We start from the raw sequence: 13,217 nt of genomic DNA on the forward strand, positions 1-13,217 counted from the left end.
TAATAGAATTGTAATATATAGTTAAGTGAACTATATTATAGTTATTGCAATTAATGGTTAAGAGAACTAATAAAAAATAATTGTAATTACTATATATTATATAGTATATTACAACTATTTTTTATTACTTCTCTTAACCATTAACTTAGTTGCAATAACTATATACAATAGTACACTTAACTTAATATATATTATAATTCTATTACCAACATTACATGGCTGTCTCTTTAAACGTAGTTGTCACTACTACAATTTTTTCTCTAAGTGTATATCACTGATTGATATAATTATAATTACATCACTGAAATCAGATTATTCTTTGTCTTTCAGTGAATAATATACTGATTCCAATTTAGAGAGCAGATAGTTTGAAATACATACTCTTTTAAAAATGTTACTATATCCTCTACTATAAAGCATTCTTAGTACTCATCATTTAAGTTGCAACTAATTAAACGCATACGCACACCTACTTTATTTCACCGGCCGGTCTTTAATTTACGACTACAGAGCAACAATATCCCGAATCGCTTACAATGTAAAAGGAGAAAGGGCTCGAACGGGGCGCTTCCGCAGGAAGGATTTTGGGGATGGCCCGAGGATGGTCCCAAGGAAGAGCGGACTCGCGCGAAGTTTAGCACCTAGAAGACAGTTACGAGGCGCATCGGGCCGCGGGCGAGTGAAGAACGCTAATTTCACAGTCGTTTAAATGGCGATAACTCAACGAGATTTACAACACGCGCTGGAGGATTTCCAGCACGTGTACGGTCTGCGGGAACCGGGGCTTGACATCATATTCCATTAAAGCCGAAACCGGCCGCGGTTCTCCGCCTCGATTTTACGATCGTCTCGTCGTCAAGACGATAGAACCTCGTACCCCTTTACATAATACTGCATAAACGTTACCTTCTATTTTTTTAATAAATATATATTTAGCTAAAACAATGGCCGAGACTCGTTAAAGTCGTATCCATTTCTCATCTACGTCTTATTGTTAATAAAAAATATTTATTTCTTTTAATTTCATTAGTTTCAAATATGAAAATAGTCTCAAAAGATACATCTATACTAGAGAGCCAACGAAAAGAGATTCAACTTTATGTTATCTTCACCATTCTGATCTTACGAATTTCTATATCCAGAGAAAAGTTTCTTGGAGTCAAAAAATATTTGTTTGAATCAAAGAAACTTGTGCATTGCTCAAACATGATTAAAAAAAAGTTTCTTTGATTTGCAGATTTATTTCTTACATTTCTCTGCCAGTACTTTCTTTAAATTAAAAAATTACTTATTTCAATTAAACAAATAATTTGAATAAAAGTTTATTTACTTTAAAAAAGACTTCTTGAGATCAAATTTTATTTTTTTTAAAGGTATTTTTACTTTAATTAAAAAAATCAAATTAAAGAAACGATTTTTTAAATTTAAACGTAACTTTTTTCTCTGGATGTAAAAATATAAACAAAAGAAGAGAAAGTTAACAAGATCTCAAAAAAAGTTTTATTGGTAGATAATTATAAATTAATAGGTAATTTTCTTAATCAATTTCTTAATCTTCAGCTTATTTCGTCGCTGAGAACTAAACGAATCACGACGCGTCCGTCGGGAGCTCGTGTCAGAAATAGAAGAATCCTCTCGGAAGGGTCCCATGGTCTCGACGTTCAAAGAATAGTCCCGCGATCGCGTCACTTCCGATCTGGGTCGCACGAATTCCCGGGACACGTGGCCGATGTCGCGGAAAAGATCCGAGCTTTCTCGCAAGGCGGAAGGAAGTTCTGAGGCTACGCGTCGCGATGAGTCGCCGCCGTCGTCGCCGCCGGTTTAACGAGCAGACTCCGGACGGCGTCGTCCAAATAAACAGCGCGCCATACGCGCCCCCGCGGCTTTTATTATCGACGAAAACGACAATTTTATTGACGGAGACGAGGACTGTTTGGAGCAACCCGGGCGGGCTTGCGCGCCGCGGACGTAAAATAAAGCGCTTTGACGAGTGCCGACAACGCCTGACAACTGCCAACAAAGGCCGGAGAGACACTCAAGCCCCCGGTGGTATCTGGTACGCGCGTGATTTCTCGGTCAATGAGCCAGCCCCGTCTTTTTGATCTGGCTGAATTGGCGTACCGAGCGCGTTAAAACAGCGCGAAATATTTTACAGCAAATCGCGCGACGGCAAATCGCGCGACGTGCGCGTCTCGTCGCGCGCTGATAATCTCATTTTATAACAGATAGCTCAAACACGCCGTGCTCTCTAAATCTCGCGGAGTGAAACGCCACTCTGAAAGAGTGAAAATTGAGCTTGTGCAATCTTCGAGTGAGATTTTTCACTTCACACTTTGAGATTTAGAGAGTGTATTGATCATTAGAGGTCCGCAACCAAGTTCTCTTTCCCACTCGAATGAGATCTAAATTAGGCACGTAAACGAAAGAAAAAGACGTCGACGCAGGGGTGCGAGGTCGCACCCTGATCTCCCGTGGCGGATAAAACTGGACCGTCAAACTGGACGATGTCCACTTCTCGCAATTACCACGATAACGAAAATTGGCCGTGCGCTCGTGTCCGGATGGGCGGTGGTCGATCTCGCCCAGATTTTTCACCCTCTGCTCTCCCACTCCCCCCTCGTTGTTCCCAGAGCTTTTACCTGGTATTACGTCGAGTCCGCTTCTTTTTTCTTCTCGGAGCGAAAGACGCAGCTGCGCCGCAGTTTTCTGAACGCCGTAGGATTTAATTGACAGACGGGACCTCGCCACGGGGCAACCTTGTATCCACCTTCCGTGCCGCCACCCTGTCGCCTCCCTTCTTACATATATATATATATATAATTCGATCAAGCGCCCCGTTGACGCGTCCCGACACTGTTGACGTTTGGTTATTTTGACGTCACGCTGCGAGACGTCGTTGATTCAACGAGAAATAGCGAGACAGGATGGGAGAGAAAGAGAGAGAGAGAGAGAGAGAGAGAAAGGGGCGGCGAGGACCATTCTCTCGCTAGAACAACCCTTCTATGGGCCCTCGTGCTTCGGGGACCGCCCGCTGATGGACCGAGCCACCGTTTCGGTCCATAAACCTGGCCTGAAGGCGCCCTGAAATTAACGAATCCCGGAGAGAAGTCAAGACCAGAAATCGTAAAAGGCACACAAGCTTTCGTATCGCCACTTATCTCGCGATAGTTCGAACACAATCATTTGTAGATCGAAGAAAAGAGTGAATGAAGCTAACGATTCGCAATAATCCCGGAATTCCTTCTTTATGATCCTGCCTGCTTTATGATCCTGTGATTTCAATGCGCGTCCAACGCTTTATAAACTAGAATAACCCGAGCGGAAATAAACCATGCGCGTATACAAATAACAGGCGAGTAACTAGCGAGTAATTGGCTAGGCTTCTTGTTACTGGTTCAGTTATTAGCTACGCTCTGGTTTATTCTCTAATCGGACACTTACGGTTCTGAAACAAATGCGCCTTTGATAGCTCCATAACGTAACTATTAGTTGCAATTGTAAAAGACTTTTTTTTATCTATATCAATTCAACGATTAAGTGCGAGATCGTTATTGAGGGGGAATCCGACGGCCAACTATTAAATTCAAATGTAGTAGAGGCTTTCTCGAAACGTGAACGACGATACGACGATGACGCATGCGGAAAATATTCGGAAAATGGGTATTCGAGAAACGCTTTCGGATATATTCTCTCCCGCTCCTGCGACGAGAACATTTTGAGAAAATTTTACCGTTAATCTGAAATGGATGAATCGCTGTCCTCGATGAAAAATCACGCGGAGGTGCGCGGGCGATGACATCGATCTTTTTCCTATGAACACGCCTATGCAGCGAGACGAATGCGAGACGATTAAATCCGCCAGCACGAGTCATCTCGCGCACAAAAACCCGCTCGCCGTTTTTCCATCGAACTCGGCTAGGCCTTCACCCTTCGACTTCGTACAAAAGAGATCGGAACGGGACCTGATGATACAAAACGGGGCGTTGAAATACTTTTCGGCCACGAATCCCCATAACCGCCGTGAAATCATAAAAAATGAACCAGTTACTTATTTTTGACGAATAATAAAATAATTAAAAGTCAATGGGACTATTCGTTACAACATCGAAAGACGCGATCGTAATAATTATTTACGTTATGTTTATAATTTGTAAAGCAGATTTCATTCCTCAGCACAGTTTCAGCTTTCGGAATTTCTCAATACTATTTCAAATTTTACAAATATAGGTGATAGATAAAATTATGTGAACATTTAGAAAATACGCAATTAATTTTATTAAACTAACTTATTTTATTACTAAGAGGTTGGCCGATGATTTGCCTTTAATACAAATTTTAGCCTTGAAGTAGGATCATTACAGGAGCATTTTACAATGCTCAAATCGTCGATGCAATGTTATATATTCCTCTTATGCGGAATCACTGAAAGGCAGTAAATAATCACTGATGATCACAGCTGTAAGTACAACACTGTAAATCAGTAAGATTTCACTGATTCAGATTTAAAAGGCATATATTTCATAAAATAAAAAATACCGTAAAAAGTACTCTGACATTTGAAGGAGAAGATGTCGTTCCTAAGCGCACGAGGGATGGCACCTAACGCGAGGGGGTGCATCACCTGGTGGGACCATCCATCATGAGAAAAGGAAGGAGGGCACCAGCGAGGGCGAGGGAGTCTGAGCGAAAGGGATGCGTCCGCAATTTGTACTCGTCACGTTTCGCGCTGGCGGCGCTCTCCAAGAGCCGAAAGGGGTTGCAGCGGGGGTTGCAGCTCATAACCTTGTTACACATCGAAACTATATATTACCATCGACTATCTCCTCGCGGCTGTGCGAGGCAGCGCCGCGCCTGTCCATTAACTCCTCGTCGTAGGATATTAACGTTTTGTATATCGCCGAGGGCGGAAGGGAAGCGGGGGGGAAAATACGATCCCGGTTGAACTCGTAAAGCACACCCGGTGTACAAGCCGCCCACGTGGAATCTTCCCGCTATGCGAGCCTCCTTTGACCCTTGCACCGTCAAACGAAGGGTTCGGCGCAACAGTTTGAACGACCCTTTGCTTTAGGGAGAAAAGAAAATTAATCCTAAAATTGTAGAAATCAATCTTGAAACGACAATTTCCATTTAATGTGATTTAACTTAACTTAGAGACAGAGAAAGAGAGAGAGAGAGAAAGAGAGAGAGATAAAGCTTAAATTTAATTTCTTTTAAATAGAAGAATTTATATTTAATTGTCAAGTGGACAAAACAAATTTAAGTTTAATCATTTTGGATTGGCCTAAAAGTTTCTTAATTTATATTAAGATTATTGAAGTCTGATCACACTATAAACGACGCGCAATATTCATTATGATAAAGTTTGTATATCGGTATCAAATTATTTAAATTTAATTCTTTGACACGCGTGGAATACAAATTTTTTCGTTTTACGTCAGCTTGCATTTTTGTCCTTTCCCAATAAGAAAAGGGTGAAGCGCGCTGCCATTTGAACGTTTTAATGCGGGCGTAATTGAAGGACGCGTAAGGGGGCTGATTACGGATGACGCGAAAGGGGTCGCGGCACAAAAGTACGGCAAAGACAATGGCGAGCGGTGACACAGCCGGCAGTGATTAAAACGGGAATTAGGAAATTAACGGGGTACCCCCTAACACCCTAATTGCGCCTTATCGCCCTTACGGCAGCACGTGTCGCTCGAACTGTCAGCCTCGATCACGAATCTCTGAATCTGTCAGCTTTGCGAAAGTCCAACTGTCTCCTGTGGCTCGAGTCGCGGCGCTTCAGGCGCTTTAAAACTCTGTTTTCCCTTGACTTCGATAATTTGTACGTCCTACAGCGTTCCCCCGAGCAGCCGGATGGTTCCCCGGAGGATCGATGAATCGGTCGATCGATCATCCGGTGCGTCTCTTCTTGAGCGTGTGCCGCAGCCGGAAATAGAAGGCCGGTCTCGAGTCGGTTTCGGTCTCGATCGGTGTTTGTACAAGTTGACCCTCGTAGACCTCTGGCATAGAGGTCCTCGAAAGGTCCTGGAGAACTCCTCGAGAGTAATCGAGGACGCAGATGTTTATTTTGACGCGTCGGCCTCGCGACTTCTCTCGAGTGCATAAACGGGTCCGACGGCGAGGCGTTCGCTTGAAAGCGAAGCGCCGCCGTGGAAATCCTTAAAAAAATATTTTAGCATTAATAAATGCTGCGCACACAATTTTATATTAAATATTAGAGTTTTATTAATAATATTTAATAACGAGGACAGGAAAGAAAGAAACGAAGATTACGTTAGCCGAAAAAATGAAAAAATAAAGAACCATTTTTCAATCTTATCCGACCAAAGAATTTAGAAACCAGTAATCTCAATTACCCATACAGCACAGACTAAGCAAAAACATTGCGATATATTGCTACAATGTTTCAGTAATATTGCAGCAACGTTAATACAATATTGTATATGTTGCTGCAACATTGTATCAATATTTCTGAAGCGGACGTTTCACCATTGCAGCAATATTTTGCAATGCTTTTCCTACGCTGTGCTAAATGCAATGTTAATTAACATCTAAAAATATATATAATTAATAACAGGAAGATAATATAAGACAATAGTTAATTAGCGTGAAAGATTATTGCAGAAAGATTATTTACAAAGATACTTTCGCAAGTTCGATTTACGTAGAACAAACTAGTTGCAAGATGCAGTTAAAGCGAGTCTCGAAATCGAGGCTACCGAGGCAAAATTAAATAACAAGGCACTCTCGGAACACGGTCCACGGACTCGTCCCCAGTCAATCTGAACGTAACGGCCGAGTAAATTTGCGCGTCGAGAGAGGAGCGAAGGGGGCGGGAGAGAGGAACACTGAAGAGGACAAGAGTAAAAAAAGAGGATGGCTGGAGCGGCAGGAGGAGGAGGCAGGGGGGAGGACATGGGGAGACGAGGAAGCCGTTGAGGCGCGATCGACGATGTTCCCTTTGTGCGGTTTCGCTCGCCGTCGCGGATCGACGCGAGCGAGAGAGAAGGAGAGTAGGAAGGAGAGAGGCTGAGAGAACGTCTTCCAGCGAGAAAGAGCGTTCTCCATTGACGAAGCCAAAGTAACCGTGTAATCGAGACCGGCCATGGCGCAGTTTCTGGGCCTTTTCTCTCTTGTCTTCTTTTTTTTTTTGCCAGCGCTTCCTGCCGCCGCGCGAAATTCGCGTTCCCAGCACGCCCGATTTCGCACGATCGGCGTGACGCGCGAAAATGTGGATTTTTCCAGCGAGCAGACCAAGAGAAGATAGAAAACAAGTATCTTATATATTTTACGAAGACCAGCATTTTTATTTCATTTTGTAATCAAGAGACATTATGAAGAAAGCTTCCTTGAAATTCATTTTGATGTGAATCCTTGCTTAAAGAGATCTCTAAATCTTTTTTTATGATAATTATAATAACTCGATACACACAAAAGAAATATTAATCAAATGTTTAGTTAAATATGATCAGATGAGTTTTGTGGTTACTGATATACCAAAAACTCAGTTTCGTTTAACGAACCATTTGGTTCCAAGTTGTATAAAAGTTGTTTAATTAGGGCTACAGATGGTTTGATGAAAACAATTACATATTTAGTAATTATAACTATAAAATTCATTTGATCACTATTTACTAAACGTTTGGTCTATCTCGCCAATTACTTCTTTCAGTGTATAAAAAAAATCATGCGTATAACAGATGAATATCCTTTCAACCCTACAACAAGTCTAGACTTACGTTAAAAAGGAAAGCTTTAACAGAATTATTAAATTTAATACATAGTTATTAATACGTAACTGCATCTTTCAAAAAGCAATCTGATATCAGTAATGAATTTAATCAAAGCCTGTAACGCGTCTATTTTACAGATATCACCTTAGGAAATAATCGCAAACAAGTTCTAATTTTTTTTTCTTCCTTTCCCTGCTTTTTTCCACCGGTGTCGATTCAAGACAAGACGGCGTATAATTCGATATCGATATCGCAACTTGATATCCAGCAGTCGAGTCGTTCGCCGACCACGCGCGTCGTCAGTTCCCTGTATAACGTTTCCACGCTCGTCTAGGTGTAACGGACTCGTCAGAGCCGGTTACAGCGACATGAATTAGCTGATTCTGATAGCTCTCCCTCTCCCTACAGTCCCGTATTTTCGTAACGTACTTAGTTCTGGCGCATAATGTATGTCTCAATTATCATATTGAATTTCGAAAGCCGATAAAAATGTTGCAGAAAAAACGTCTTACATTTATCTATTAGGGGATAATTTATTTATCCTAGTGCGATATTATTCTACACGGAAAGAACGGTTTTGTTGAAGTACCTAAACATTATACCGGATACAGCACTGAAAATAATTTTGTTGAGCATGATAAGCGATCCTGCAAAAAGTGACATTCTAGCAATCAGCTCTGGAGCGTCCAAGATGTTTTTTTTTTTTAATGTCTAGCAAATTTATTTTTAGGTTTCTATCGAGCTAAGTTTTTAGATATTTTAGCAAAGCCGCATTTTTTTCGTCTATGAGTTCATCGTTAGTCCTAAATCTATCATTAATGTCAAAAATTCTGAAAAGACGTTCCCTGTGGGATAATTAAATTGAGTTGTTATCCTTGAACTCTCGAAATTGAAGCGCTACGAGTTATATCCCATCGAACGAAGGAAGTTCCTGCCGTCGTTTCTGCTCTTTTTAACGGCGAACCGCTCGACGTCCCGGCGAAACAGGAGTTTGACAGGAGTCGGACAGTTCGTTCGAAGGAGCACGTGCTAGTCGTTCTATGCGCTCGCCAGCTGCAAATATCCTGGAGAAGTGCACGCGTGCACGCACGGGGAGAACACGCGGCCCATCTGGCGCGTGCGTGACCTCCTTGAATTATCCTGACGACTTTCGCTGGCAGTCCAGCCTCCACGCGCGTATTCTCGCGCGGTCTTCTCGCTTCGGACTAAGAACGAGGGACCTAACGATCGGAGCCCTCGAGCCGAGAGTGCTGATCGATATTGTTTCTCCCGAGACGCTACTTGAAGTTTCAAAGTTTAAATTCTCTTCTAGTCCAATGGAACGACCGTTTGCCTTGCTCAGATAGCCGCTTAACATTGTTACTTGCGATTTTATAATTTATAATTAAGAAAAAGGGGAAAAGCAAGGATCCAGGCAAAACAGAGAGTCATTACGACGTCAAAACGATGTCAAAGTGACTGCAAAATGATCATTAAAAGTCACTTTTCTGTTAATCACGATTCATTGTGATGTCATTTTGACATTATTGTGACTCGTTGTTCTGCTTGGGAACCTCTCGCGTCAACGAAATTTTAAGATATTTTACGTTGAATAAGATATTGAACGTTGTACATAAATAAAAACACATCTGTGCGCTACGTTTGTTCGTGTACATAGAAATAAATATATTCGCAGCCTCTCTTCCAGAGAGGATTAAATCTTCTCGCGACGGAAAGCCACCCCTCTCTCTTCGAAACGGGACCCTATCGATTAACCGTGCCCTAGGCGGGTAGTCCCGCCCTTCCGCCCCGTTCGCGTTCCCCCGCGGAACCGTTCCACCCTTCGGCCACCCCTTCTCGTCGCGCCGAAAAGAGACGGAGGCACCGGGTGTCACAAAAATAGAGACGATGGGGTGGCTGGCCACCCTTCGTCATGCCGACCAATCGCGTCGCGAGCACGCCTAATGACGTCATTCCTCGTGCCCCCTTCCTCATGCCCCCTTCCTCGTGCCCTCGTAATTAGCCAATCCGATTGCAGGGGTAAGTCGACTCACCCCTCTCGGCCGGATTACGTTTACGAGCCAATGATTTTTGCAGCGCGATTTGCGTATGCGTGCGTGCATATGCGTGTGTCCAGATTGCAGACGGAGAGACAAGAAGGGCACACAATGGTGCCACCCTTCGCGCTCCCTCCACCCCTTTCTTCTTCCCTTTCTTCGTGCTACGCGAGATTCTTTGTCCCTCGCGTTCCCTATTTACGCCCGTTCCTGCCTTTTTACTTTGGTGTTCCGGAACACAGCCCCCTCGACTGCCATCCTCTCCCTCACCTCCCCTGCTCCCTTTCGAGAGTCCCTTTTCGCTTCTGGTGTCTCGCGCTGCAGAGCAGTTTATTATTTACATGACAAACGTTGCCGATCGTCGCCGTAAACGCGGATCGCGTGCGTCGCGCGCATCGCGTGCACGCTCGATCCTGGCGAAGGATACCGATGCTGGTCTGCAGGTCTTCGCGTTCGCTGAAATTTTTCCACTGATTGTAAGACGAAAGTTCCTTTCGGAAGGAAGACAGAGTCCCCGCGAAATCTCACCAAGAGACTGAGAACTGCAGAATTGTATTATAAATTGCGACGGCTTTAACCAGCGCGAAGCAATTACGCATTGAACCGCAAAGTATTTACAGCAAAATTTGAGGGCAATAGCATGAGAAAGGCAAGATTTACGGAATTATGTAACTTGACGCGAAATTACACAAAAACATTTAGACTGTTCAAAAAAGCTGTTTAAAGCGCGTTTAAATTGTGCTTTCTATTTTTGCATTACTTCAATTTCTACATTATCTAGGACTACATTATCCCTATAAGCGCTATAATATTCCTAGAATATTATACGAATATTATTAAAAATTGAAATAATATTCCGAGAATATCATTTAATATTTTTAATATTATTTTAATATTGTTTTAATATTATATGTCCGTTTTTATATAATACTCGTGGTATAGTATTTCAATATCCGTGGACTATTATGAAAATGTTCTACGAATATTATTTTGTGTTTAAAAATTAATGTGAATTATTATGCATAAAATATTCACACAAACTTCATAATTGTTACATTTAAAAGTTATAATATTCCCGATAATTTAAAATATTAAAGTAAATAATATTATTTACTTCTCATATAATATTCATAAATATCATCAAGAGTAGGCATATAACTACTTTTATTAATACTGAATAATGACATTATTTAATTATTTTATTTATAAATAATACTATATAATAAGTATTATAATAATACTATTATAAATAATATTCTAGCGCTTACGCAGGGACAATCTTGAATATTAAACTATTATATATTCGCTCATCTGGAACGAACAAAATCGCTGTCGAAGAGGTTCAGCGAGGTTTCAACGAACTCGTTTGCCGCCTGTGGGAAAGTGTGAAGATATCTATACCGAAAATGAGAGGTACGTTTATATCCACATTCGCCGCATTCCTGCCGGCGAACAAGGATGGAGGGGGCGGGTTTGTCGAAGGAAAAGAAGATCTCGACAAGATAGCCATTACGCGCGATGCACCGGGAGCGCGATGAAGAGCGCGGGCTGACTGTGAGGGGTGGTGGACCCGCCGCGTTTTCTCGTCGACGAAGAAAAGGAATCAAAGGCCGGCAGAAGGCCGCTTTCAACGGGAGAGGACCGACAATACCCTGGACGCGGAAGCTGCGATCCCTGCGCATGCATGTGGATCTGCCGTGTATCGGTATCGCTTTCCGCCGGGCTGGGATAATCCGCTTACATCGGTCCGGCCTCCTCCTCCTTCTCCTCCGCCCCGTAACGGCGCATTGTTGCCGGCGTATTGTGAGAAAACAGCATTTTCGACGCTCGAGGTGACGACAAGAAGAGGACTTAAACTCATCACCGTCACAACAATCGGCACCGCGCGGCGTGGGAGGACACCGGCCGATGCACCTGACACGCGGGTTGCGTGTGCGTGCATCCCTCGATAGTGTCCTTTCCCTCTTCCCCCCCCCCCCTCTTTGTGCAATTTGCTGCAGGAATGATGATGATAATTTTGGAGAGACCGCGGCAACCACGAAAGCATCTTAATCTGGCATTACTAACGCGGGGGGTATATTACACACAAATCTCAAATATTATAAAGCAGCGTACTATTTTCAAAACTGTTCTACGCCCGTCATTGCAATAGAAGAAAAGTTTTAAAATGAACTCGGTATTGAACTTTCTGTTGACACAATTTGTATTCAAGGATGAAACTTGATTTTAAAAATATTCTAAAAATTTTATATTATTATAACACTTATACGTATTCTAGTTTTTCATGCCATATATAGATGATGTAACAAAAAAATCTCGTGACCTGATTCATCTTATGAAACAATTCTCGAGGCTCAGATCTCGCGATATCGCGGTGCCGGATATCTCGATGAAGGGTTGCCGATCGGCGTGGACACTCCCCGACGGGGAAGGGCTCGTATAATCCCATGAATATATAATCCAGATGCAAACAGCCGCCACGCGTGCCTCGATTTAAACGGTCGCGATATTTCACGGATTATAACGCGAATATTTGCACTATTTTTCACGGTGTCACCCGAGATCGTTCGAGTGACGGTGTTCTAGTTCTGTGATATCTCAATCCTTCCGTTCTCACATTATTCATGAATGTCAGAAACGATATATACTTTATTATAATTATTTTAACGTTGTGTCTACTCGGCAACCAGTAGTCGCATCGCCTTTTTTTATTTCTTTTATTTTTATTTTTTAAGATCTTTTAGTTTTATTTCTTATATTAAATTGCTTAATTTATTATACATATATGAATTATTATATCTAAATACATTTTGAGAAAATTGTACGAATAAATCAAAAGATATATTTATAAGAATTAATTCTATTAAGAAGCGGTTTTGCTTTAATTTAATTTTTATTTAATTCTTAGCTTTTTGCAAGAGTTTTTTGACAAAGAGAGTTATGTAGAGGGTATATTTTGTGCCTTGCAATTGCCACGTTCGCAACTGCGGGAAGCAGCAAGATTGATTCGCAAAAATCGAGCTTTAAAAGGCGGCACAGATGCAAATACAGATAGTCCGATCTCGTTGCTTTTTTTACGGGATAAGCAAACGCGGTAAAAAAAAGTGTTGGCGTTGATGGATGAGATTGGATTATCGACTTCTTTGATACACAAAAAAAAAATCGTTGGTAGATAACCATAATAATCCGAAGAACGACGCTAACAAGATTGTCACTCGATACGTTAGAAGAAGAAACCTTTTCACTTTTCTTTTGTTAAAAAGTTTCAAAAACTAGGGGCCCAGCAAGCGGAAATGGATTCAAAATATTTAAAATAGATAGAAGTAGATTCAAAAAAGCAAAAATTTTTGGATTCGACAATGACCACACACAAATCCATTTTTATCCAATTAAAGTTCAAGAATTCCTCGAATCAATTTTAATTCATGAAGTGAGATTGAAATTA

Source organism: Solenopsis invicta, chromosome 3 (assembly GCF_016802725.1).
Source record: "Solenopsis invicta isolate M01_SB chromosome 3, UNIL_Sinv_3.0, whole genome shotgun sequence".
Lineage (NCBI taxonomy): Eukaryota > Metazoa > Arthropoda > Insecta > Hymenoptera > Formicidae > Solenopsis > Solenopsis invicta.